The following is a 25,609-nucleotide window of genomic DNA, read 5'->3' on the forward strand; positions in this document are numbered from 1 at the left end:
AGGGAGCAGAGTAACTCTCCTGCACATGCTGGGAACATGTATGTCTGGCCCAGTGTGTCTGGTGGTGGCCTGAGGGACTGAACCAGGACAGTCATCACATGCTTGCCATCCCAGAACTTGCTGTGTGTGTAGAAGGAAGCTCACAGAACTCTCTCACTGAAAGCTGTGGGAGAACAGTCAAGTCAGAGCTGCTAGGGCACAGGGTTGCTGGCTGTGGGACATAGAGAGCAGTGCCCAGGATCATGAAGAAACTGTTTCCTAGGGAAGAGGGGGCATTCAGAGCTACGTAATGAGGAATTCTTAGGGCCACACATGCATGGCCCAGACAAGATGCAGAAATGACCAGGGAGGCCCTTATGCTTTGGCCTTGAGCTATTCTCTAAACTCATTGTATGGATAAGCTCTAAAGGAGAGCACTGGCACAGGTCTATCTGCAAAGCCTAGAAGAGATGTTTCCTTCCTTCTTTCCTTCCTTCCTTCCTTCCTTCCATTTTTTAGCTTCTGGAATTCAAGAAAAGCTCTTTCATCACACTAGATGGATATCATCAATAAGTGGGATTCTATTATTCCAGTGATAACACATTAAAGTATCAAAATATTCATGTTACAACAAAAGATTACAAAACTTACAAAGAAGCAGGAAGCTTCTTTGGCCCAGGAAAAGAGAATATAAAAGCATTAGGAACCATCAATGAGGAGTATCAGGCCTGGGACATTCCAGCCAAATACTTCTTTAATAATGGTCCTAAATATGCTCAAAGAGCCAAAGGAAAACATAGACAAAGAACTAAAGGAAATCCGGAAAATAAGAGATGAACACAGAGAGAATATAAGCATAGAAATGGAAATTATGGAAAGTTACTAAAGACAGCTGAAAACCACAATGACAGAAGATAAAAAAACCACAGTAACAGAGGTTAAAAATTCCCTAGAGGATTAAGGTAAATTAGAATTCAGGGTAAATGATGATATTGACTGTATTTTAAAACTCCAATTTCTGTGTGAGACCAAAGGAAGAGAAGTTTATTTGGTAAAAAATTTATATTTTCTGTAGCACGCTATCTAATTTAACCTGTCTGGTCAGTTTATTTAAACAATATAATTATATGGAATCTAGAATAGGGAATGAGATGTGTTATTCTGTCCAGGCTAATGTAATACCCCAGTACATCCCAGAATATTTTGGGCAGAAACTAAAAAAGTGTTTGCAAAGTCCCCTTGATCTAGAGGCTTGTCCTTATGAAACTTATGTCTCCAATGGTGAAGCTAAGCCTACTTGTAACTATGCCTAAGAGTCACCCCCAGAGAACCTATTTTGTTGCTCAGATGTGGCCTCTCTCTCTAAGCCCACTTGGCAGGTGAACTCACTGCCCTCCCCCCCACATGGGACATGACTCCCAGGGGTGTAAATCTCCCTCACAATATGGGATGTGACTCCCAGGGATGAGACTAGCCTTGCATCATGGGATTGAGAAAAGTTTCTTGACCAAAAGGGGGAAGAGAAATGAAACAAAATAAAGTTTCAGTGGCTGAGAGACTTCAAAAGGAGTCAAGAGGTCATTCTGAAAATTATTCTTATGTGTTACATAAATATCCCTTTTTAGTTTTAGTGTATTGGAATAGCTAGAAGGAAATAACTGAAACTGTTGCACTGTAATGCCTTGACTCAAAGCAAATGAGAATATTAGAGATTTAGGATGTTAAATTTAAATCCCATGTTGCTACCAAGAAAATATGAGAGAATTTGCAAGTACATAGAGACAGAAAGTTGAGCACGGGTTTTCAGGGGTGGGGGGCAAGGGGAAGGGGGTGTTAATGCATAATGGGTGTTGGATTTCTGTTTGGGGACATGGGAAAGTTTAGTAATGGAAGGTGGTGAGGGGACCCCAATATAGTGAATGTGATTAATCCCACTGTATGGTATGCTTAGAGGTTGAGATGGGCAAGTTTATTTTGTATATATGTTCCCATAATTCAATAAAAAAGAGCAACTAAAGTGACAATGACAACTAAATACAATACATTAGCCTGGATGGGACTAGCAAGGGAGGAGAAAAGTCTCAGAAGAACATTACTGGGCATATGAAATAATTGGAATATAGACTGTAAGCTTATATTCCAATTTTCTTGAACTCAATAACTGCACTTAACGTGGGTGTATAAATGAGTATACTTGTTCTTTTTTATCATATTTTTATAAAATATAAAAGTGATAGCTTTGCAAGTGCAATTTAACAAAGAGCAAATTTCAAAGAATATTATAGGTTACAATTCCACAGTTTCACTTATTTCCTTATTATGAAAAATAGCATTTATACAAAAAAGTAATATCTTTCAAAGTATGATTTAACAAGTAGATATATAGGAAATTTCCAAAGTTATTACACTTCTAGTACATAGTTTCAGTTATTTCCTTATTGTGAAATATAACATATATACAAAAAGGTATAGCTTTTAGATTACAATTTAACAAGTAGCTATGGAACAACTTTCAAAGGCTGCTATGGGTTGCAGTTCCACCATTTCAATTCTTTCCTTCTAGCTATTCTAATACCCTAGCAACTAAGAAAAAGAATATTAGATAAAGATTCAGTATTGATAATCATTTGTTAAATTCCATCTTGTCTGTTGCTAGCCCTTCCTCTAGTTTAATCACTTTCCCTATCTTCAGGGATGTCTAGGCAGTGACCACCCTAACTTGTTCATGCTGAAAAGAAGTGTCAACTTTATGAGCAAAGGGGACACATCTAGTTGATGTTCTTGAAGAGGCTATTTGACTTAGCTGGCATAGGAGCACTCTGAAGGATTTATCTTTCTGAAGAAAAATCAACTTAAATTTATCTTTCTGAAGAAAAATGAAACTTAGTGAATGAAACTTTTATAGAGTCTCAGATAGGGATCCGGGTATTCTTTAAGGTTTGGGGGGACCACTGTTAACTTCAGCTTATCATACTGTGGTCATTTGGCGTATCTAGGTGAAGCTTGCATGGGAGTAACCTCCAGGACAACCTCCAGACTCTGTTGGAATTCTCTCAGGCACTAAAACCTTAGATTGTTGCCTTTCTTTTCTCTCTTATTTGTCAAAAAGCATTCTCAATCCCTCGAGGCCAGGAGTTCCCTTGTTCTTGGTATACAGCAGAATTAACTGTTCAGCGAGCATGATATATACAACCTACTCTCAAGTGTTCAGAAAATGGATTGGTAAACAAGCAGATGGACAGATGGATGGATACAAAGATAGATGGATTGATAAATAGAATGATACGGGCAATGTGGCAAAATGTTAAAATTTATGGAGCTGGGTATCTGGGGAATGGGACGGGGTATTTTGGTATTGTCTGTATGGGGTTTGTATTATTCTTTTAATTGTCCTGTAAGTTTAATAAAAAAAATTAATCAAAGGTTTAAAAATTTCCTATAACAATGAAAAGATGAAAGATTGAAAGGATTATAGAGGAGAGGTGAGGAAAAATCCACACTGGGAAATTTTGTGGTAAAATTAAGAATTCAAAGAAGAAAAATTCTGAAAGATTGCAAGAAAAAAAGATCAAAAGAAGGACAGAAATCAGATTGATATCACATTGTTCAACAGTAGCAACTGATGCAAGAAAACTCTGGAGTGGTATTTCCAACTATTGAAAGAAAAGAAATTATAACCAGCCTATATATTTATATTCTATCTGCCATTCAAAATCAAGTACATGAAAATGGGACGAAATAGCTTCAGTGGCTGAGAGATTCCAAATGGAGTCGAGAGGTCACTCTGGTGGACATTCTTATGCACTATATAGATAACACCTCTTAGGTTTTAATGTATTGGAACAGCTAGAAGTAAATACCTGAAACTACCAAACTCCAACCCAGCAGTCTGGACTCCTGAAGACGATTATATAATAATGTAGATTACAAGGGGTGACAGTGTGATTGTGAAGACCTTGTGGATCACACCCCCTTTATCTAGTGTATGGATGGATGAGTAGAAAAATGGGGACAAAAACTGAATGACAAATAGGGTGGGATGGGGGGCATGGTTTGGGTGTTCTTTTTTCACTTTTATTTTTTATTCTTGTTCTGGTTCTTTCTGACGTAAGGAAAATGTTCAGAGATAGATTGTGGTGATGAACACATAACTATGTTATCATATTGTGGACAGTGGATTGTATACCATGGATGATTGTATGGTGTGTGAATGTATTTCAATAAAACTGAATTTAATAAAAAAAAATCAAGTGCATGATAAAAACAATATTCTCAGGTATAGAAATCCTCAGATGATTTACCACACAAAGACTACATTTGAAGCTGTTTTGGATGAGGGACTTAAATAAGGGGAGAGGAAAGCTAGTAGATACTGCAAGAGATACGTGAAGTAAAGATGATCAACTACATTGGTAGAAAAAATTTTCTGTTTGTTTACAAAAGATAGGTGTGCCAGTTTGTATGTATATTATGTCCCCAAGAAAAAGCCATATTCTTTGATGCATTCTTGTGGGGGCAGATTGATTAATCTTTTTGATTAGGGTGAGACCTCTTGATTGGATGTTTCCATGGAGATGTGACCCACCCAACTGTGGGTAATACCTTTAATTAGATTATTTCCCTGGAGGTGTGGCCCTGCCCATTCATCATGGGTCTTGATTAGTTCACTGGAGCCCTAAAAAGCTCACAGACAGAAGGACCAGTGAGCAACTGCAGCTTAGAGACACATTTTGAAGACTGATGCTGACATTCTGGAAAATGCCATTTTTAAATGCAACCTGGGAGCAAGCAGATGCCAGCCACGTGCCTTCCCAGCTAACAGAGGTTTTCTGGACGCCATTGACCATCCTCCACCAAAGGTACCCAAGTGTTGATGCATTACCTTGGATGCTTTATGGCCTTAAGACTGTAACTGTGCAACCAAATAAACCCCCTTTATAAAAGCTGTTCCATTTCGGTGTTTTGCATTCTGGCAGCATTAGCAAACTGGAACAGTAGGCTATGTTTATTTAGTCACAATCAGTTGACTGACTCCATGTGCCTCAAGACCACAAGATACCGTTTCTCCTTTGCTACATGAAGCCTAGGGCTGGGGCCCAGGGTGGCTGGAACGCTGCTTGGGGTCCTTCACAGATTTACAAGTTTCTCACTGAGGGCAATCTGTGAGTGCGTGAGATTGGCCAGGTAGGTCACCATCAGCAGGTCATTGATGTTGCTGACGAGCATGGAATCAAAGTCATCAGGAACTATTTTGGGTACTTGGTTAATCAGACTCTTCAAGAAAAGGCCCACACCTTGAGGACATTATGTTGAGTGAAGTTAGCCAGAAACAAAAGGACAAATACTGTATGGTCTCACTAATATGAACTAACATTAGTGAGCAAACTTGGAGAGTTAAAAGCTGATAACACATGCTACCAGGAGACAGAAAAAGGGTAGAGATCGGGCATTTGATGTTGAAGGGCTGCAGAATGTTCAGCAGGATTGATTGTATAGATCCAGAAATAGCTAGCATAATACTGTGTGAAGGTAGCACAATCTTGTGACTACACTGAACAAAGACGTCTGTGAGTAAGGCTGAAAGAGTTAGGGGAATGTATGACACCAGAGGTAAAGATAGATGATGAAGACTGGGACTGTATAATTTGGCAAAAACTGCAGTGGCCAATGACTGTTACTAAATGTACAAATATAAAAATGTTCTCACATGTGGGAGAACAAATGAATGTCAACCATGCAAGGTGTTGAAAAAGGGATGGCATTTGGGAAAAAAAACATAATCAAAGCAAACTGTAGTCTGTGGTCAACAGTAACATTGTAATATGTTTCCATTAAATGTAGCAAAGGCAATATACCAAAGCTGGATATGTATGAGAGGGGGATATAGGGGAGGGATTTGGGATTCTTGGTAGAGGTGTTGTTTTCTGTCCTTACTAATATATTGTATGACACTTTATTTTTCTTTTTATTATTATCTTTTTTATTATTCACCAAAAAAAAAAAAAAACTTTTTCATAGTAATCAATATGTTCAAGTGCTGACTGTGGTGATAAAAATACAACTGTATGATGATACTGTGAACAACTGATTGTACACTGTGGATTATTGTATGTTATGTGAATATATGAGCAACTACGAGAAGGAGTGAAGTTGTGAGACATGCAAGGAGGTGAATGGATCCTGTAGGCAGCGTGTTGAGCGAAGTACACCAGAAACAAAGGCAAACACTATAATGCCTCACCAATATGGACTAATTACAATGTGTAAACTGAGAACTGAATCTTAGAGTACAGCTAACAAGACAATGATTATTGTAATGGTCCCTAGATTGTAAGCTCATACAGCAGTCAAATCTATTCCTGAATTGTAATGGCTGTCTCTAAACTCGGAGATGTTGATCCCTTGGTGTATAACCTGACTGGTCTCTGGAACACTGGGTATCTGTGTGACACCCGAAACTCAGAGCTAGAGCTCGGCAGATATGAATGTCAGTATTAACACATACAGCAACTGCTAAAAAAAAAAAAAAAAAAAAGCTGAAAAAGAGCCCAGACTTCAATTAGAGATATGAATGAAGCAGACCTGGTTAAGGCTAGAGCAAATCGGGCCAAAGGGTAAAGGTTGAAACTGAGTGTGTGTTAAAACTTTGACTTCCGTGTGAGACCAAGGGAAGAGATGTTTATTTGGTGTAGGATCTATATTTTCTAAACAATATAACTCTACAGTCAGTTTGTTCAAACACCACAATTACATGGAACTTTGAATAGGAAATGAGATATGGTAGGTCTGTATAGGTTAGAGTGAAATAGCAACACATCCCAAAGTAATTTGGGTGGAGAATAAATACATATATTCAGGCCCCCCTGAGGAGCTGGGGGAGGATACAGAGGTGTTGGACTTCCTCACCTGGATTGTTGCTGATGTTCTCACAAACATTGGGGACTGACGACTTGACATTCTGAGCCCTCTATCTCGGGACTTGCCCCTGTGAAGTTTGTTACTGCAAAGAAGAAGCTGAAACCTGCTTATAATTGTGCCTAAGAGTCTAACCCTGAGTGCCTCTTTGTTGCTCAGATGTGGCCCTCTCTCTCTCTCTCTAACTAAGCCACCTTGGAAGGTGATTTCACTGCCCTCCCCCTATGTGGGACCCGACTCCCAGGGGTGTAAATCTCCCTGGCAATGTGGGATATGACTCCCAGGGATGAGTCTGGACCTGGCATCATGGGATTGAGAACATCTTCTTGACCAAAAGAGGGATGTGAAATGAAACAAAATAAAGCTTCAGTGGCTGAGAGATTTCAAATGGAGTTGAGAGGTCACTCTGGTAGACATTCTTATGCACTATATAGATAACCCTTTTTAGGTTTTAATGTATTGGAATAGCTAGAAGTAAATACCTGAAACTACCAAACTCCAACCCAGTAGCTTTGACTCTTGAAGATATTTGTATTACAATGGGTGACAGTGTGATTGTGAAAACTTTGTGGATCACACTCTCTTTATCCTGTGTATGGATGTCTGAGTAGATAAATGGGAACAAAAACTAAATGAAAAATAGGGTGGGATGGGGGGGAAGATTTGGGTGTTCTTTTTTATTTATTTTTTTTTTATTCTTATTCTTTCTGGTGTAAGGAAAATGTTGAAAAATAGATTGGGGTGATGAATGCACAACTATATGATGGTACTGTGAACAGTTGATTGTACACCATGGATCATTGTATGGTATGTGAATAGATCTCAACAAAACTGAATTAAAAGGAAAAAAAGAGAAAAAAAAGGAACGGCCCACAGTATTGTCAGCTGATAACTTTGCAGACAGTACATCCTCTGCATATTGCAACACTGTGCTTAAGATGTCCTGGATGAGAGCTGATGCTACTCCAACTTGCTTTAAGTCACTTGAGAGTCCAATCACCTGGTTGGGCTACAGCAGGTCTTCATGATCAGGCCAACTCCAATGCATGTGGTGTCATAATATGCATATTTTACTGTCAGAGATGTGAACATCACCCACATGGCTTCCCAGGGATACCCATTAAAGTGCTGACAGAGGCAGTAATGCTCATGCACCCATTCTGGAGGCTTGTGTCCACAGTGAGGTGAGTGGGGTCGGGGGCCTCCTGGCTGTAGTATTCATGGATCAGCGCAGAGTGCTCTGTGATGTCATGGCCTGTAGTGTACCAGCCCAGGATGAGCTCATTTGGAGAGACCTTCTTGTGCAATTCATACATGTTCTCAGAAGATTCCATGTCAACAGCCACCTCATCTTCAGACTCATTGTGTGGCATTGAAAAGCAATTGGTGACTTCCATGAAGCCTTTGTCAACAGATCTGTGAACAACAGATTGTACACTTTGGATGATTGTATGGTAAGTGACTATATCTCAATAAAATTGCAAGGAAAAAAAACATGCAAACAACCCAAAAACCTAGCTATGGGAGAAAGAACATAAATTCACACAATGGAATACTATTCAGCAGTCAAAATGAATGAACCATAACAACACACAAAAATATGGCTGACTCTTAATAATATAACAATAAATTGGAAAAGTAATCCCTGAAAAGTTCCATAGAGGACAATAACCTTTTTACAAAGTTCAGAATGACTAAGATAGAAATATTTCAATTTTAGAAACACAAATGGAAGTAGTTAAACTATATAAAAAGGAAAGTGAGAAAATGGTTGACCTGGAATTCAGGTTGATGACTATCTTGAGTTGGGAAAAACAGTTGGACAGGATGGGGCAGGAAGTCATGTGGTTGGATGTAAGTTATTGTTAAGGACTTAGCTTCTGCTTTAGATGGTGGATTCATGAGTCCTTATCGATATCTTTATGTAATTTGTATCTGTGTATCTGTATCTATATAATATCTAATGGAAGATATCCCAAGGACCATTGAGGAAAGTACTTCATAAATAGGATTATGATTAATTCTGATCCAATCCTGTGTACCTGAGACTATTCACTCCCTCAAAGTAGTTGGACTTGTCTTGAGAGGTTCATGATTCTATCACCTGGTGCTTCTTGCTCACAACGATTTTCACAAGGGTCTGGAAGTGAGAACCATTTTTCCCAAGCTAACCCTGTGACCAAGCAGTGCGAGTCAACAATCCAGACCCAACGTCCAGCTCTGGCTTGTGGGCTTGTGCTGATTGAGATGAGGTCTAAATAGATTAAAATTAAAGGAACCCAGAGACTGAAAGTTCATTGAGTTCAAATTGAATCAGCTTCACGGAGGTGAAAAAATAGAAAGAAAAATCTTGCTCCTATCCAAAAGAAGGGCAAACATTCCTAGAGTCATCTTACAGAGGCACTGTACACAAACAGCTTTGACAGGCAATGATAGCCAAAGAACACGAAACCACAATCCTGAGAAAACAAGTATTAATCAGCGGTTTAGAGGAGGGGGCTGAAAACAAATATAAATTGGAAGAAGAGACAGGAAAATCTAATCCTCACTGCACCTAGGTCAGAATGTAATGTCCTGACTACATTTTTTTTCTGGGCAAACATCCTTTCTACTCGTTTTTGAAATGATGGAGCTGTTTTCAGTTTAAAAACAATATGTTTTCAGGCATCTCAAGTACCTCTTGTTCTGTAGGTGAAAGGACGGGGGCTAAGGAGATGCAAATCCATTTCACTTGACTGCATTGTTTTCTTCTCAAAGAGGCTTTAAATTCTTCATTTAAAGACACTGTTGGGAAATGTTGCTATATTAGGTAACTTTCTTGGGGTAAAGTAGGAACATGTTGGAAGTAAAGCAGTTATCTTAGGTTAGTTGTCTTTTTCTTACTCCCTTGTTATGGTCTCTTTGAAATGTTCTTTTATTGTATGTTTTTTTTTTTTTTTTTTTCATACAGTTGATTTTAAAAAGGGAAAAAAGTTAAAAAAAAAAAAAAAAAAGAAAAACAAGGAAATAAAAAGATGTAGTGCCCCCTTGAGGAGCCTGTGGAGAATGCAGGGATATTGGCCTACCCCACCTCCATGGTTGCTAACATGACCACAGACATAGGGGACTGGTGGTTTGATGGGCTGAGCCCTCTACCACAGGTTTTACCCTTGGGAAGACGGTTGCTGCAAAGGAGAGGCTAGGCCTCCCTATGGTTGTGCCTAAGAGCCTCCTCCCGAATGCCTCTTTGTTGCTCAGATGTGGCCCTGTCTCTCTAGCTAAGCCAACTTGAAAGGTGAAATCACTGCCCTCCCCCCTACGTGGGATCAGACACCCAGGGGAGTGAATCTCCCTGGCAACGTGCAATATGACTCCCGGGGAGGAATGTAGACCCGGCATCGTGGGACAGAGAACATCTTCTTGACCAAAAGGGGGATGTGAAAGGAAATGAAATAAGCTTCAGTGGCAGAGAGATTCCAAAAGGAGCCGAGAGGTCACTCTGGTGGGCACTCTTATGCACAATTTAGACAACCCTTTTTAGGTTCTTAAGAATTGGGGTAGCTGGTGGTGGATACCTGAAACTATCAAACTACAATCCAGAACCCATGAATCTCGAAGACAATTGTATAAAAATGTAGCTTATGAGGGGTGACAATGGGACTGGGAAAGCCATAAGGACCACACTCCCCTTTGTCTAGTTTATGGATGGATGAGTAGAAAAATAGGGGAAGGAAACAAACAGACAAAGGTACCCAGTGTTCTTTTTTACTTCAATTGCTCTTTTTCACTCTAATTATTATTCTTGTTATTTTTGTGTGTGTGCTAATGAAGGTGTCAGGGATTGATTTAGGTGATGAATGTACAACTATGTAATGGTACTGTAAACAATCGAAAGTACTATTTGTTTTGTATGACTGCATGGTATGTGAATATATCTCAATAAAATGAAGATTAAAAAAATAAATAAAAAATTAAAAAAAAAAGATTTTGCATAAAAAAAAATAATAAAATAAAATAAAGACCCTGTTGGTAAGTTGTCCTTGAAGCAGTACTGACACAGAAGTCTGGACAACTTTAGGGACTCTCAGACCCAGAGAGAGGAGGTTCACCAATCCAGACTTACTGAATTGCCATGATTTAAAATTTTTTAATATAATTTTTTTATTAGAGAAGTCAGAGGTTTACAGAAAAACATGCAGCAAATACAAAGTCCCCATACCGTTCTCCCCATTATTAACAATTTGCATTAGTGTGGTACCTTTGTTACAATTGATAAGACAGTCTTACTATAATTGTACTATTAACTATTGTTTATAGTTTACATTCGGGTTCACTGTGTTGTACAGTCCTAGGGTATCTTAAATTTTTTTTTTCTGGTAACATATGTATCATGATTTAAATTTGCAAGACTTGATGGCTTTAGTATGTCTAGTTGGTCTTGATTTTCAGTTTGCAGTACATTTTTTTAATGATAAGGGAGAGGATATGAGAGAAGAGAAAGTGTTATAAGGATGTTTCTCATATTTCTTCCGTCTTCTACCCTGCAAACCAAGGGGTGAAGATATTACTGAGCCAGTGACCTTCAGAAAAATTTGATTTTCTTTCATGCTTAGAAATTTTTCTATAGGGATAGTTGTTGCTACTGTTTACATGAGAAATTCCTACCCTGCAATCTAAACTCTGAAGTATTTACTATACTTAGATAAATCACATATTTTCCTCGTGAGTAGAGCCTGTTCAGGTTTCTACATACCATTATGTAATTCCCAAAGCACTCTTTCCAGTTGAAAAGCATGACTTCGGATGCATTTGTGAAATAGATGTGACAGGTTCTTGTTCTTCAAAATATTCACTGAGTTGGCCAGTTAAGAGTATGCCTTGTTAATGAACTTGGCTTTGACCAGGACAGTCTCCAAGAATATTGATAAAATTGGAGAAAAAGAAATCAGGCTGCTTTTCTAGAATTTGAATGAAGAGGCCTAAGACTAAGGGTAGGACATTTGTCATATTAATAGTAGAATCTTAAAAAGGAAGAGACACGTTTTTCTGCCCGTGGACACCACCAAGGAAGCATCTTATCATCTTTTCTCCCAACACCTTCAAGTTCAAGTTAGAGTCTTCCAAAGAGCCCGAAGAGCTGCAGAAGCTCTTCATGAGTGGGTTGAGCTTGGAAACCACTGATGGAGTCTGAGAGCCATTTCGAGCAATGGGGAACACTCATGGCCTGTGTGGTCAGGAGAGATCCAATCCCCAAGAGCTCCAGGTCACCCCTTCTTGTTTCCTAGGCATGTGCTAAGTTCCTTGGTCAGCCAGAATGGCCACACTAAGTTCTGCCATCCTGGAGGATCTTCCAGTCCCCTGTCCTCTGCAGTCACCCCTACCTGAACCTTGGGAAGGATCCTGCCTTGGCAGCTCATGTCCTGCTGGTGGTTGGAGGTAGGGTGCACAGAATTGTACATTCTCAGACTCCTTTTTGCCTGATTTGGAGTTTGACTTTAAACCCTGATTGACTGCATTTTAACTTCCTTTTGAGGGGATTCCTAATAGCAGCAGCTCATGGCATTGGCTGTAGATGCTGCCTCACATGGGGTGGCATGGAATCTGAAGGGGCCAAAGGGCCAGGAGGGTGGCTCCTGCCCCCAGGCCACAGCCAGGCAATGGGGTCTCAAATGGGGGACCCATTATTCTCACTGGGCAAGGGGTTCAGTGCACAGGGAAGAGCCAGGACTCCTGGTTCCCCAGTCCCAGACTTCTCCTTAGTTTTCTCTTCTTCATAGCCAGGGGTAGTGTGACAATGAGTTTTTAAATAAGTGTTTTAGTTTCTTGGCGACTAAAGCATGTACCATACAATGGGTGTCAGCTTAAACTATGAGAATTTGTTGGCTCATGGTTTTGAGGCCAGGAGAAGGCAAATATCAAGGCATCAACAAGATGATGCTTTCTCCCACAAGACGGCGGCTTTCTGGGGCTGGCTGCTGGTGATCCTTGGTCCTTGGCTTTTCCATCCCATGGCAATGCAAATGGTGGCGTCTTCTTTCTCCTCCAGGTTCCGTTGACCTCCATGCTTCTCTCTCTGTGGCTATCTCCCAAAGGTCTCTAGTATTAGGGTTAAGACCCTTCCTGATTCTTTTGGCCACACCTTAACAAAAAATAACCTCATCAAAAGGGTTCACACCCACAGGAATGGATTAAGATTGAGAACAGGATTTGTGGGGTACATAAGTCAATCTATCACAATAAGTATGCTTTAGATGCACAAAGAGGAAAATAAAAGCCTAATAGCTATTAAAAATGAATGAGAAATTATGAAAGAAAAGCAGGCAGAGAATTAAACAAGAACAAGTGAACATGAAAAATGGGAGACAAAGAATAGAGGCAGCCTTTGGAGAGATTTTACTGTGAATGGGGAACTGAGAAATGGGGACGTAGCTGGAGAGAAATGTATTTTAAAAGATAAGAGAGTCTATCTGCTGATCAAAACATACACCCTGTATTCATCAATTCCACTCCTGGGTGTAAAATCAACATAAAGTATTGCACACTGGCACCAAAAGTCATGTACAAGAATGTCATAGCAGCATTATTCATAGTAGCTTTAACTGGAAATAATCCAAATACCCATCAACAAGAGAATGGTTAAATAAATTGTGAGACAGTAGAAAAAAAGAATATATACAGTGCTGAAAATGAATGAATTACAGTTATTTGCATAACATGGATGAATCTCTAAAACATAATGTTGGGCAAAGCACCCAGACACAAAATAATGGTTACTTTTGGACAAGATGGGGGGTGGGTAATTGGAAATGGGCATGAAGAGGGGTTCTGGGGCTGCTGGTAATATTTCATTTCTTGACCCAGTTCATGGCTACATGAGTGTATTTACTTTGTGGCAACTGAGTTCTTCACTTTTTTAATGGAGGTAAAATTCACATAACATAAAATTAGCCATTATCCATTTTAAAAGGTACAATTCAATGGAATTTAGTATATTCACGATGTTGTAAAACCATCACCTCTATCTAGTTCCAAGGCATTTTTATCACCCCTAAGCTGTTCACTTTTTTATACTTTTCTACAAGCATGTTTTATGTCAATAAAAGTATTTTTTTTTTAAGTGAAACCAGGTAGATCCAGGTGTGATTTTTCTCCAGCAACATTCGGCTGCTTCGATTCAGGAACCAAGAAGACACAATGAAAGGGCAATGAAAGGGTTGGGGACTTGCCCTGGAAGAAGGGAGATAGGACAGTAGAGCAACTCTAAGGATGGATCACGAAATCCAGGTGGGACCAGGAGGAGAATGACGTACGTCATGAGGGAGCCGATGCATGCCAAGTTGTGATGGAGCCAGTGCACTGACACTTTGTTCAGGTTGAAGAAATATGGTAGTGGGGCCACTTGATCAAGTGACCTGGAAGGTAAAGGGGTGGTGATCAGAGGGTAAGATGACTCAAAATGATTTCAGAGATGGAGCCACTTCCAGTAATCTCAAGGATGAGACCATATGAGTGGGTGGCTGAGAGAGCATGGAGGAAAAGGTCAACAGAGACTTCAGTTAAAGACCAAAGAGGCAGAGTATTGAATGGTCCAACCATGTAGGTGTTAGGTGGTTCCAGCCAATCAATGTTGATGTCACTCAGAATGAGTGAGGATGATATGACAGGAGCTGGGAGGGAGAGGAGGGCAGGAAGCTAGCTGTGGAAGTCTAGTCTTTCCTGAATGGGGCAGCATGGCCAAGAGGTAAAAAGCAGATTCAAGGATGGGGGAAGTGGAGGAGGTCAGATCACCTGATCTTCAGAAGAGCCAGGGGTTTTGTAGGAGGGAGGAGGAATTGGAAATTGCAATTGCAAGTGTGGAGGACACTGCCTGGGTGCCACAGGTTCACTGGGGATGGTCAGATTTCAGTGAAGGCAAGAGAAGATATGGAGGCTATGGGAGAGTTTAAGAGCATAGAGAGGAGTTCCAGGAGATACTGCAAGGTGTGGGATGAGGTGATTTACCTTGCGTCAGATTGGAGGACAGGTGTGGCAACACAAAGACAGGTTGCTGGGATGACTGGGAGGCTTTGCACTACCAGTGGGGACTGGAAAACAGTCCAGGAGGCAGGATGGGGTTCAGCCTGAAATTCTCTCGGGGTGAGAGTGGATAATCAGCCCTGGTGCTGTGTGTCCTGGCAGGTTCTCTTCAGGAAATCACTGATGACAAGTGGCATTTTAAACCCTTAGGGCACCTTCCTAATGTATGGTGTTAATAGCTAAAAGCTTGGACATGTCTACATGTGATTGTTTTTCTTTCTGATTAATCCCAGTTCTTAACCACTATGATACATTGCCTCCTGATGAGGTACATGCATCTGTGACTGAAGCAATAGAGATTAATTTAGAGACAGTATTGAATCGCTAAGCCTTTGTTTTTAATCCCCTCAATTCACTGGTACTGAAATAAACATTATTATCATGGCCCTCATTGTGCCAGTTTGGATGTATTATGTCCCTCAAAATGCCATGATCTTTGATGTAATCTTGTGTGGGCAGATGTATCAGTGTTGATTAGATTGTAATTCTTTGAGAGTTTCTGTGGAGATGTGCCCCACCCAACTGTGGGTGATGACTCTGATTGGATAATTTCCATGGAGGTGTTACCCCACCCATATAGGGTGGGTCTAAATTAAATCAGTGGAGCCATATAAATGAGCTGACAAAGGAACTCAGTGCAGCTGAGAGTGACATTTTGAAGAGGAGCCACAGCAAAGAGGGACACTTTGAAGAACACACAGAAGCTGAGAGAGAAGCTGCAGAGGAGAGACAGTTTGAAGATGGCCGTTGAAAGCAGACTCTTGCTCTGGAGAAGCTAAGAGAGGACAAATGCCCCAAGAGTAACTGAGAGTGACATTTTGAAGAGGAGCTGCAGCCTAGAGAGGAACGTCCTGGGAGAAAGCCATTTTGGAAAGAGAACTTGGAGCAGACGCCTGCCACATGCCTTCCCAGCTAACAGAGGTTTTCCAGTTGCCATTGGCCACACTCCAGTGAAGGTATACTTTGTTGATGGACACTTTATGACCTTAAGACTGTAACCTTGTAACCAAATAAACCCGCTTTTATAAAAGCCAATCCATTTCTGGTATTTTGCATCAAGGCAGCATTGGCAAACTAGAACACTCATAAAATTTTTAAAATAAGAATAAAAAATAAATAAGTCAAGAATGTGACTTTTTTACATTTATTAAATGACGTAGACTTCATTGGAACCAGCAAGTGTTTCATGAGTAGTGATAAATACATGGGTAGCTGTTTCTAGAATTGGTACCTTAGGAAAATACTCAGGCATGGATAATATGTAACACAGTAATGATGGGAAATGGACAATGCTGCAGCATATGGTTTCTCCAGCACCTTAAAGGATACAAGCTCCTTTTAAAGTACACTTCTTCACAAACCCACACACAAAACATTTCAACATCTAAAGTTAAACAATCTGAGATTCCAAATGTGAATGGTAATTTAATGGTTAAAATTTGAACAATGGTAACAGTCAGGAGGCTGTATAATCAGTCATCTCCAACAGTTTCAATGTTCTCTAAGTTTTAAGAATATTTGTGAAAATAATGGCTGAAATGTTCCCAACTCTTATGAAAAACATAAATATACAGGAAGCACAACATACTCAAAACAGAATAAATTCTAATAGACCTACTCCAAGAAATACACTAATAGAATGTCAAATGCCAAAGATGGAGAATTCTGAAAGCAGCAAGAGAAAAGCAATTTTGCACATACAAGGAGACAGCAGTAAGATTAAGTACCAATTTCTCAGCAGAAACCATGGAGGCAAGACAGGCATGATATATTTAAGGTACTGAAAGAGAAACACTGCTAGCCAAGAATTCTTTTTCTGACAAACTGTCCTTCAAATATTAGATAGCATTTTAAATATTCAGAGATGAACAGAAATTGAGAAAGTACATCAACAAGAGATCTATCCTATCAGAAATACTTAAGGGAGTTTTGCAGACTGAAAAGAAAAGACAAAAGAGAGAGGCTTGGAAGACAGTGTAGAAATGAAGATTGTCAGTAAGGGTAAGTAAACAGATAAGAAGAGACAACAGTAAGATATGACATACAAAAACCAAAGGCTAAAATGGTTGAAGTAAGTACTGCCTTTACAGTAATAACATTAAATGTTAGTGGATTAAACTTTCCAGTCAAAAGACACAGATTTTCAGAATGAATAAAAAGTATGCTCCATCTATATGCCTGTCTACAAGAGACTCACTTTAGACCCAAAGACACAAATAATTTGAAAGTGAACATTTGGAAAAAGATATTCCATGCAAACAGTAACCAAAAAAAGAAACTGGGTAGCTATACTATACTGGACAAAATAGATTTAAGTGCAAAAATGTTATAAGAGACAAAGGACACTATTACTAAAAGGGGCAATCCACCAAGAAGAAATAGTGGTAAATATTTATGCACCTAACCACAGTACCCAAGACACATGAGACAAACACTGGCAAAACTGAAGGGAGAAATCGATGTCTCTACAATAAAAGTTGAGAGACTTCAATACACCACTGTCATCAATGGAACATCTAGACATAAGATCAATAAGGAAAGAGAACTTGAATAATATGATAAATGAACTAGACTTAACAGACATATACAGAGCATAGCACTTCAGAACAGCAGGATATACATTCTTCTCATGTGCCCATGGATCATTCTCCAGGATAGATCACATGTTGGGTCACAAAACAAGTCTCAATCCCAAATAGGGATCAACAAATGAATGGATATACAAATTATGATAGCCCCCAAAAGCAGGAATACTACTCAGAAATGAAAAGGAATGAACTATTGATACAGAAAACAATATGGAATGAATCTCAAAATAATTAGGCTGAGTCAAGGAAACCAGACCCCTCCCCTCCACCCAAAAAAGGGTACATATGACATAACATATATTTTTACAACACTTACATAAAATTCTAGAAGAGTAAAACTAATCTATGGTATCAGAAAGCAGATCAATGGTTGTCTGGGGACAAAGGGGGTTGAGGACAGAGAGAGGCAAAGAAACTAATTACAGATGGACAGGAGGAAACTTTTTGGGGCAATTGATCAATTCATTATTCTGAGTGTCATGATGGTTGTTTCATGGGTGTATATGTATATATATATATATGAAAACATATTGAATTGTACACTTTAAATATATGCGATTTCGTGTCTGTCAATTGTGTTTCATTAAAGTTGTTAAATAAATACAAACAATGTATTGCTACAGTGTATCAGTCATTAGACACACCTCATTTAATTCTTATACCCACCCTTTGAGTAGGGTCTTATCAGATGAGCCAAACAAGGCTTTTTCTCTCACCATCCCCTACATCTTCTTGTTTTAAGTGAACCTGCCAAGTTCTGAGGACCCAAAGCCCTGTTAGGTGAAGGTTGAATTTCCTCTTACTCCAAAGTTTGGCAGGGTCAAGAAGTGAAGACTGTGAGCTCACAATCACCATTTTATCTTCCAGACAGTTACTTTTTGTTCCTCTGTCCAAGGTCCTAAAACAAGTTTATTCGGGACCAGTTTTCGAATGCAGGCTGATCAGACTCGAAAGCATAATCTTTCTACACGTTATACCCGGAAAGATGAACTAGCACAGAGGGGAAATATGCTCCCACTTCCCAGCCAAAAGTATTTGTTTCTCCATCTGTAAAACGTGGGTAACAACACCAGCCCTGTGTGTGTGCAAAAGGGAAAATGGGACATGAGTGCGAGTTGTTGGACTGCTTAGGAGGTGTGCTACACCTACTGGTTAAGGGCCCAGGCTTGGCACTCGGAAAGGTCGGAGCCCAAATCTGGCTGGGACACCTCAAGTTTTTCAACCTCACTACAGTTGAGTTTCCTGTTTCCAATCTTTCTTTTGTCCGTACATATTATTATGAAAAATTTCAAAATAGAAAAGTTGAAATAGGTTTAGAGTCCCCACATACCCACTATCTATATTCTGTATTTGACACTTTACCCTTATCTGATTTGCCATACTTCCTCTGTTCATCCCTTCATCCCTTTATTGTTCCGATGCATGTCAAAGTAAGTTGCAGATATCAGTACACTTCACCCCTAAAAACTTCAGTATGCATATAATTAACTGGAGTTCAATATTTCTACACAGCTCTTATTTAGTCCTATTCAAAAGAAATATATTATATGTTATACAATTGTTAAAAATATATGTTGAGTATGTGTGTGTGTAAATTGCTAACCTTTGAAGAGTGAGTAAGGAGGAGGGAAGCAGGTTATACTTTTAGCTTTTATTATTTTATGAATAGAAAATAATGAATTTTGAAAGATGCTGGTCATTATATGTACTATTTTCCACTGGACAATTTTATTTTTTCCACTATGAATTCTAAAAGATAAGGTCTCATTTTTTTATTAACACAAATGCCACTATCATGCCTATAAAAGTTACCATCAAATATGTAACTTTTCATATTTGAAAAGTCATTGTTCAAAATCCAGTTGTTTCATAGTTGCTGTAATTTTTTTTACACTTAAAAAATCAGGATTCAAAAACAGTCCACATATTGCAATTAATTGATAAGCCATTTAAATCTCTTTTAAGCTATTATTTCCTTCCTTAGCTCTCTCTTTTTTCTTTCTTTGCAATTTGTATGTTGAAGTTGGGTTATTTGTCCCAGAGGGTCTCCTACAGACTGGATTTTGTAGACTGAATCCCTGTGATGTTGGTTAGTAAGTTCCTCTGTCCTCAATATTTCTTGTAAATTGGTAGCTGAGTTTAGAGGCTTGATCAGATTAAGGTCAAATTTTTTTGGTAAGATAGCTTCATAGTGGGTGGTGTGTTTATTTGGCAATCAAATTAAGAACTTAAAGAGTGGACAGCATGTGCACAATAGAGATTTTTTCTTTTAATTTAATTTGAAGGAACAAATGACACCCAAAGAAACTATACATGCTGGTTTCTACACTTTCCACACATCAAGAATAGTGAGAGAGAATTGAACTGGGAATTCAGAGACCCAGACTGTCAGACTACCTTTGTCAGATCTTTGAAGACTCTCAACTGGAAAATTCCAATGCCTAGAACACTCCTTTGCTCTTTCAATTTATTAAATTCACTTATTCATTCAGTTATGTATTTCATTTGATAAACAGTTTTGAAGCTGCAGGTTACCTCATTTGCAAAGGCTGTTGCACTCCCTGGGAAAGGCGCTGACAATGTATTCACATGGTAGCATATTTTTGTAAAATTTCCAACCCAAGATATCTGAACTGCAACCGGTCAACCACTGGGTCTTTTCATACCAACTGTCCTTTTGTCACATTTCCCCCTCATGCTGGGTCATGCCGGAATGACCACAGGCACTTTTGGGATATGGCTAAAGGGAAGTTGAGTTGGGGTATACATGTAGTGAAGGTTGCATGGGATGTATTTATGGGGTTTGCAGCGGTTCTGCTTATACTTACATTGTTGCTAGCTGTCCTGATGTAGCAATGATTGCCAGGCATTCTCCCACCATCCAATGTGCTGACTTACCTGATAATCGTGATATGAAGACTCAGAGTTAGAAGTCGTATTGCTTTATGAACGTGTCCTACTGCTCCTGGCACCAGAATTACATGGGCACTGGAAAAGAAGCAGGGCTTGAAATACAGAGCCAGAAGCTAATCTGTGGAACATTCTGATCTGTTCCAATCAGCTTCACATGACTTCACATCTATAAAACTGTTGTGAAACTGTTAGTGGAGATTTGGGTTCAGAGCGATTGGAAGCTTCTCTCCTGTCAGAGATATACTGCTCATGCCCTGAACTCTTACAGTTCACTTATGAAGAAACTTGGTACAGGATTTCCCAAATGAGATAAGGATCCTAAACACTTGCAAGACACTCCAAATCATGAGTTGTGAAGTAGAAGGAAACTTTTCTAAATTATCAGTAATGAAAAACAGATTCCAATCATGCTAAAGAAAAGACAATTCACGTTCTCTTCTCCATAAAAATGATAATACAAAGATTATTATTACATAAACGGGTGATTAAAAAGTAGGCAGCCTTGTGAGGCATGCAACGAAGTGAATGAACCTTGAGGACATTATGTTGAGTGAAATTAGCCAGAAGTGCAAGGACAAATATCATAAGGCCTCACTAATACAAACTAACTAAATGAGCAAACACTGAGAATTGAATTCAAGAGCATGGGTTATCAGGGGATAGAACAGGGGCAGAGATTGGGAAATCGATGACGCAGGAGGACAGAAAGTTCAGTAAGACTCATCGTAAAAGTTCCTAGATTATAAGCTCTTACAGCAGTCACATCTATTTCTGAGTTTTAACTGTTATTTAAGAGATGTTTATTAGGTACAAAATTTATATTCTCTGTGGCACACTCTCTAATTTAACCTGTATGGTCAGTTTACTTAAAGAATATAATTACATGGAATCTAGAATAGAGAATGAGATCTTGTAATTCTGTACAGGTTAATGTAATATCCCAATACATCCCAGAGTATTTGGGGCAGAAAATTTTTAAAAATAAATGCAAGGGATGAGCCTGGACCCAGGGATGAGCCTGGACCCAGCATCATGGGATTGAGAACATCTTCTTGACCAAAAAGGGGAAAAGAAATGCAATAAAATAAAGTTTCAATGGCTAAGAGATTTTGAATAGAGTCAAGAGGTCATTCTAGAGGTTATTCTTATGCATTATATAGATATTCCTTTTTAGTTTCTAGTGTATTAGAATAACTGGAAGGAAATACCTGAGTCTGTTGAACTGTAATACAGTAGATGTGATTTTTGAAGATGATTGTATAACTATGTAGTTTTTATCATGTGACTGTGTAACTGTGAAATCCTGGTAACTAACAGTCCCTTTGTCCAATGTATGGGCAGATAAGTAATAATATAAAGACAAAAAAATATATAAATAATAGGGGGGCATAAGGGCAATGGGATGTTTTGGGTATTCTTTTTCTTTTTCTTTTTTTCTTAATTTTGGAGTAATGCAGATTGTGCCTGTTTGAATGTATTATGTCCCCCAAAATGCCATTATCTTTGATGTAATCTTGTGTGGGCAGACATATTAGATTGTAATTGATTAGATTGTAATTCTTTGAGTGTTTCTGTGGAGATGTGCCCCACCCAACTGTGGGTGATGACTCTGATTGGATAATTTCTATGGAGGTATTACCCCACCCATTCAGGGTGGGTCTAAATTAAATCACTGGAGCCATATAAATGAGCTGACAAACAGAAGGAACTCAGTGCAGCTGTGAGTGACATTTTGAAGAGGAGCTACAGCCAAGAGGGACACTTTGAAGAATGCACAGAAGCTGAGAGAGTAGCTGCAGATGAGAGACAGTTTGAAGATGGCCATTGAAAGCAGACTCTTGCTCCAGAGAAGCTAAGAGAGGACAAATGCCCCAAGAGCAACTGAGAGTGACATTGTGGAGTGAAGCTGCAGCCTAGAGAGGAACGTCCTGGGAGAAAGTCATTTTGAAACCAGAACTCTGGAGCAGATGCAAGCCACGTGCCTTCCCAGCTAACAGAGGTTTTCTGGACACCACTGGCCATCCTCCACTGAAGGTACCCGATTGTTGATGCGTTACCTTGGATATTTCATGGCCTTAAGACTGTAACTGTGTAACCAAATAAACCCCCCTTTATACAAGCCAATCCATTTCTAGTGTTTTGCATTCTGGCAGCATTAGCAAACTAGAACACACGTGTTCTAAAATTGATTGTGGTGATGAATGCACAACTATATGATGATACTATGAGCCATTGAGTGTACACTTTGGACAAATTATATGGTATCTGAATATATAGCAATAAAACTGCATTTTAAAAAAGTAGGCAGCCAAAAATGTAGAGATGAGAGCATTAGAGAGGTGATTTAGACATTTAGTTAGTAAAACAATTGTGCTCTTCTTCAGGAGTTTATGTTGACAGTATTTGTAAGCTTTATAAAATTTGCTCTTTGCTGTGTTTTCTTTTCTCATTTTTAATATTCACTTTCATACCTAATGTTGTAATTAAAACTGGTAGTTTTGTGTTCTTTTTCTTAATGAGGGTGCCCCAAATTGAACGAGCTTTAGGCCTCATAAACCCAGAGCTGCCTCCACTTTCACCATAAGAGTTACAGAGCATCACTATATAGTGAAGAGGGACAGCGACTTCATCAAGCCACGTTGTCAAAGAAAACGCAGAAAGAACCATGACATTTGACGGTCCCACCAGTGATAAAGATGGCTAGTGGGAGTTCTTTTTTGTTCCCAGATGCATCAGTGTGCTAGTTTTAGTTTGCGAGGTGATGGGCTCTGGTCCCTTCCAGCTCTGACATTTGTTTATCCTTGTTATCGCTGTTGATATCGAGTGCTTCCCATGTGCCAAATGCTCTGCTGAGCATATCACATGCAATATCCCCTTGGCTTTTCACAACAATCCAGATGAGTGTTAAACTCATGTGTTAAACTCATGTTATGACACTAATTCACTCAAAAACCTTTCTGGAGCCTCGATACAGGCCAGGCATGTTGTCAGGCAGCGGACAGAGAGTGGTGGACAAAGCAGACACGGTGCCAGTTGTCTTGGAGCTGATATATTGGTGAGGAAGACAGAGATCAAGGGCTGGGGATGCTTGCTGTGGTGTGTGTGGGTCACAGAGAGATCCAGCCGGGGCTGAGAACTGGAGGAGGGCAGCCCTGAGAGAGTGAGAGGCGGAGACCTCGTCAGCCAGGAGAAGGGGGACAAGAGCATGTAGTCAGGGAGATCAGCACTGGCAAAGGAAACCGTGGCTCATTCTTTCATTCTTTCAAGCAGTGTTTCTTGAGTACTTGGTCTCCACGCCGGGTGAGACAGTGGTGAAGAAGACAGTCAAGTTCACTGTCTTCTTGGGGCTTCGTTTAAAAGGAAAAAGAAAATCCATAAACAAATCTATGAGTGAGCAAATAAGAAAGTATCCAATCATAATACAGTCTATGAAGAAATGAAATAAGATTATGTGTTTGGGGCTACTTTTGATAAGTCGTCAGTGGTGGCAGCTCTAAAGAATGTCATGTACCCAGGGTTAGGGGTTCGAAGTAATTCTGGGCACAGCAAGAAGCCTGTGGAATGCTTGATAACAGAACATGACAGGCTGTGACTTCCATTTTTAGAAAACTGCTCTGGCTGCTCTATAGAGAAAACATTATAGGGTCAAAGGTAGCGGCAGGGAGACCAGCTAAAGCCTGGGAGATGCTGGTCGTGGTGGAGACAGAAGTGAACACATTTGGGATACAAACAATCTATTTTTTTATGATTAGAGAAGTTGTAGGTTTACAGGAAAATCATGTAGAAAATACAGTTCCCAGATGCACACCCCCATTATTAACACCTTGCTTTAACAATTGATGAAAGAATATTATTATAATTGTACTATTAACTACAGTCCATGGTTTACATTAGGGGTCCCTGTTTGTGTTGTACGGTCTTTTTTTTTTTTTTTTATTTTATTCTTGTAACATACATATAACCTAAAATCTCCCCTTTTTAAATCAATTCAAATATATAATTGTGTTATTAATTACATTTACAATGGATGCTGCTGATGGTAGCAAATCTAGACTTTTTGAAGATTTAGGTTCTGGGAACCTGAACACTGACCCCGCCGCTGCCCGAGTGTAACCTGGGGGAGGTGCAAACCGTGTCGTGTTCCTTCAAGCAGTGAGAACACAGAGCGCTCAGGAGAGTTCCTATAGAAACCGTCGATGAATCTTAGATTTTTCTTTTTTTAGGAAAAACATTTTAAAAAGAAAAATAAATAAAAATTTTTCCAAAAGATGTGGCAACCCGGGAGTTGGCAGATGCCTTACGTTTGGCCCTGAATAGTTTTGTAAATATGACCCAACATTTTAAAATCGGGAGATTACACAAACATAGCAGGCTCCTTTTGGAAAATCGCTAGATCTGGCAACTCTGGGCCCACATTCTTGATTGGCCACAATCAGCTGCAAATGAGAGGCAGCTGTCCCCGGGAGGAAGGTCAAGGGCTACCTGTGCCACCGCAGAGCGCACGCGGAAAGCGTACGGGACTCCGGGAAGTGCACCAGGGTGCGCACGGCTCTGGCAGCCCCGGGCGCACGAGCCCCGCGCAGGGCGCACAGGGTGAGGTGGCGGCGGAGGGGGACCCGGAGCAGGGGGCGGGCGCACGGCACGGAGGGGGCGGAGCTCTGCACGGCGTCGGTCCTGGAGGCCCCTCCACCCCGCTCCCCCGCGGCGAGCCCTGTGCACTTGCCCTTCTGACCTCACGTCCACGGTGCTCCCCTGCCCCATGGGCATTGGAGTTTGAGACTTCCCCGTTCAAGACCTGAGCCAGTGACATGAGTGACTCTGTCAACCACTCTGTCACCAGCAAGAAGAAAGACCAGAGGGGACCCCTCCTTTTATCCCCACCCTCAACCATCCATCCTGCAGTTAAGGGAGCTGAACCCTGGGAAGGGGCCTCGCCGGCCTTGCCATGTAGACCCTCTCACCCTGTGGGGAGGAGACCTGGAGTTGCGTTTTGGTTTTCCCTACTTTATGCGGTGGGTTATTTCCTTCTCCTAGACCCTGCCCCAGGACCACTAAGTCCAGGCTGCCAGGCTAGCGGAGCTGCCTCAGGGACAGGCTTTTTTTTTTTTTCCGATTATTTTTTTGGAAACCGTGTTTTTAAAATGCGCTCTCACTCGGGG

General features: G+C 40.0%; 1 pseudogene; it reads right to left on the reverse strand.

Annotated features, from left to right (window-relative positions):
- Nucleotides 1-5,106: 5,106 nt before the first annotated feature.
- LOC119507087 lies at nt 5,107-20,544 on the reverse strand (annotated as a pseudogene).
- Nucleotides 20,545-25,609: the final 5,065 nt, after the last annotated feature.

The sequence above is a fragment of the Choloepus didactylus genome, chromosome 12, assembly GCF_015220235.1.
Source record: "Choloepus didactylus isolate mChoDid1 chromosome 12, mChoDid1.pri, whole genome shotgun sequence".
Lineage (NCBI taxonomy): Eukaryota > Metazoa > Chordata > Mammalia > Pilosa > Megalonychidae > Choloepus > Choloepus didactylus.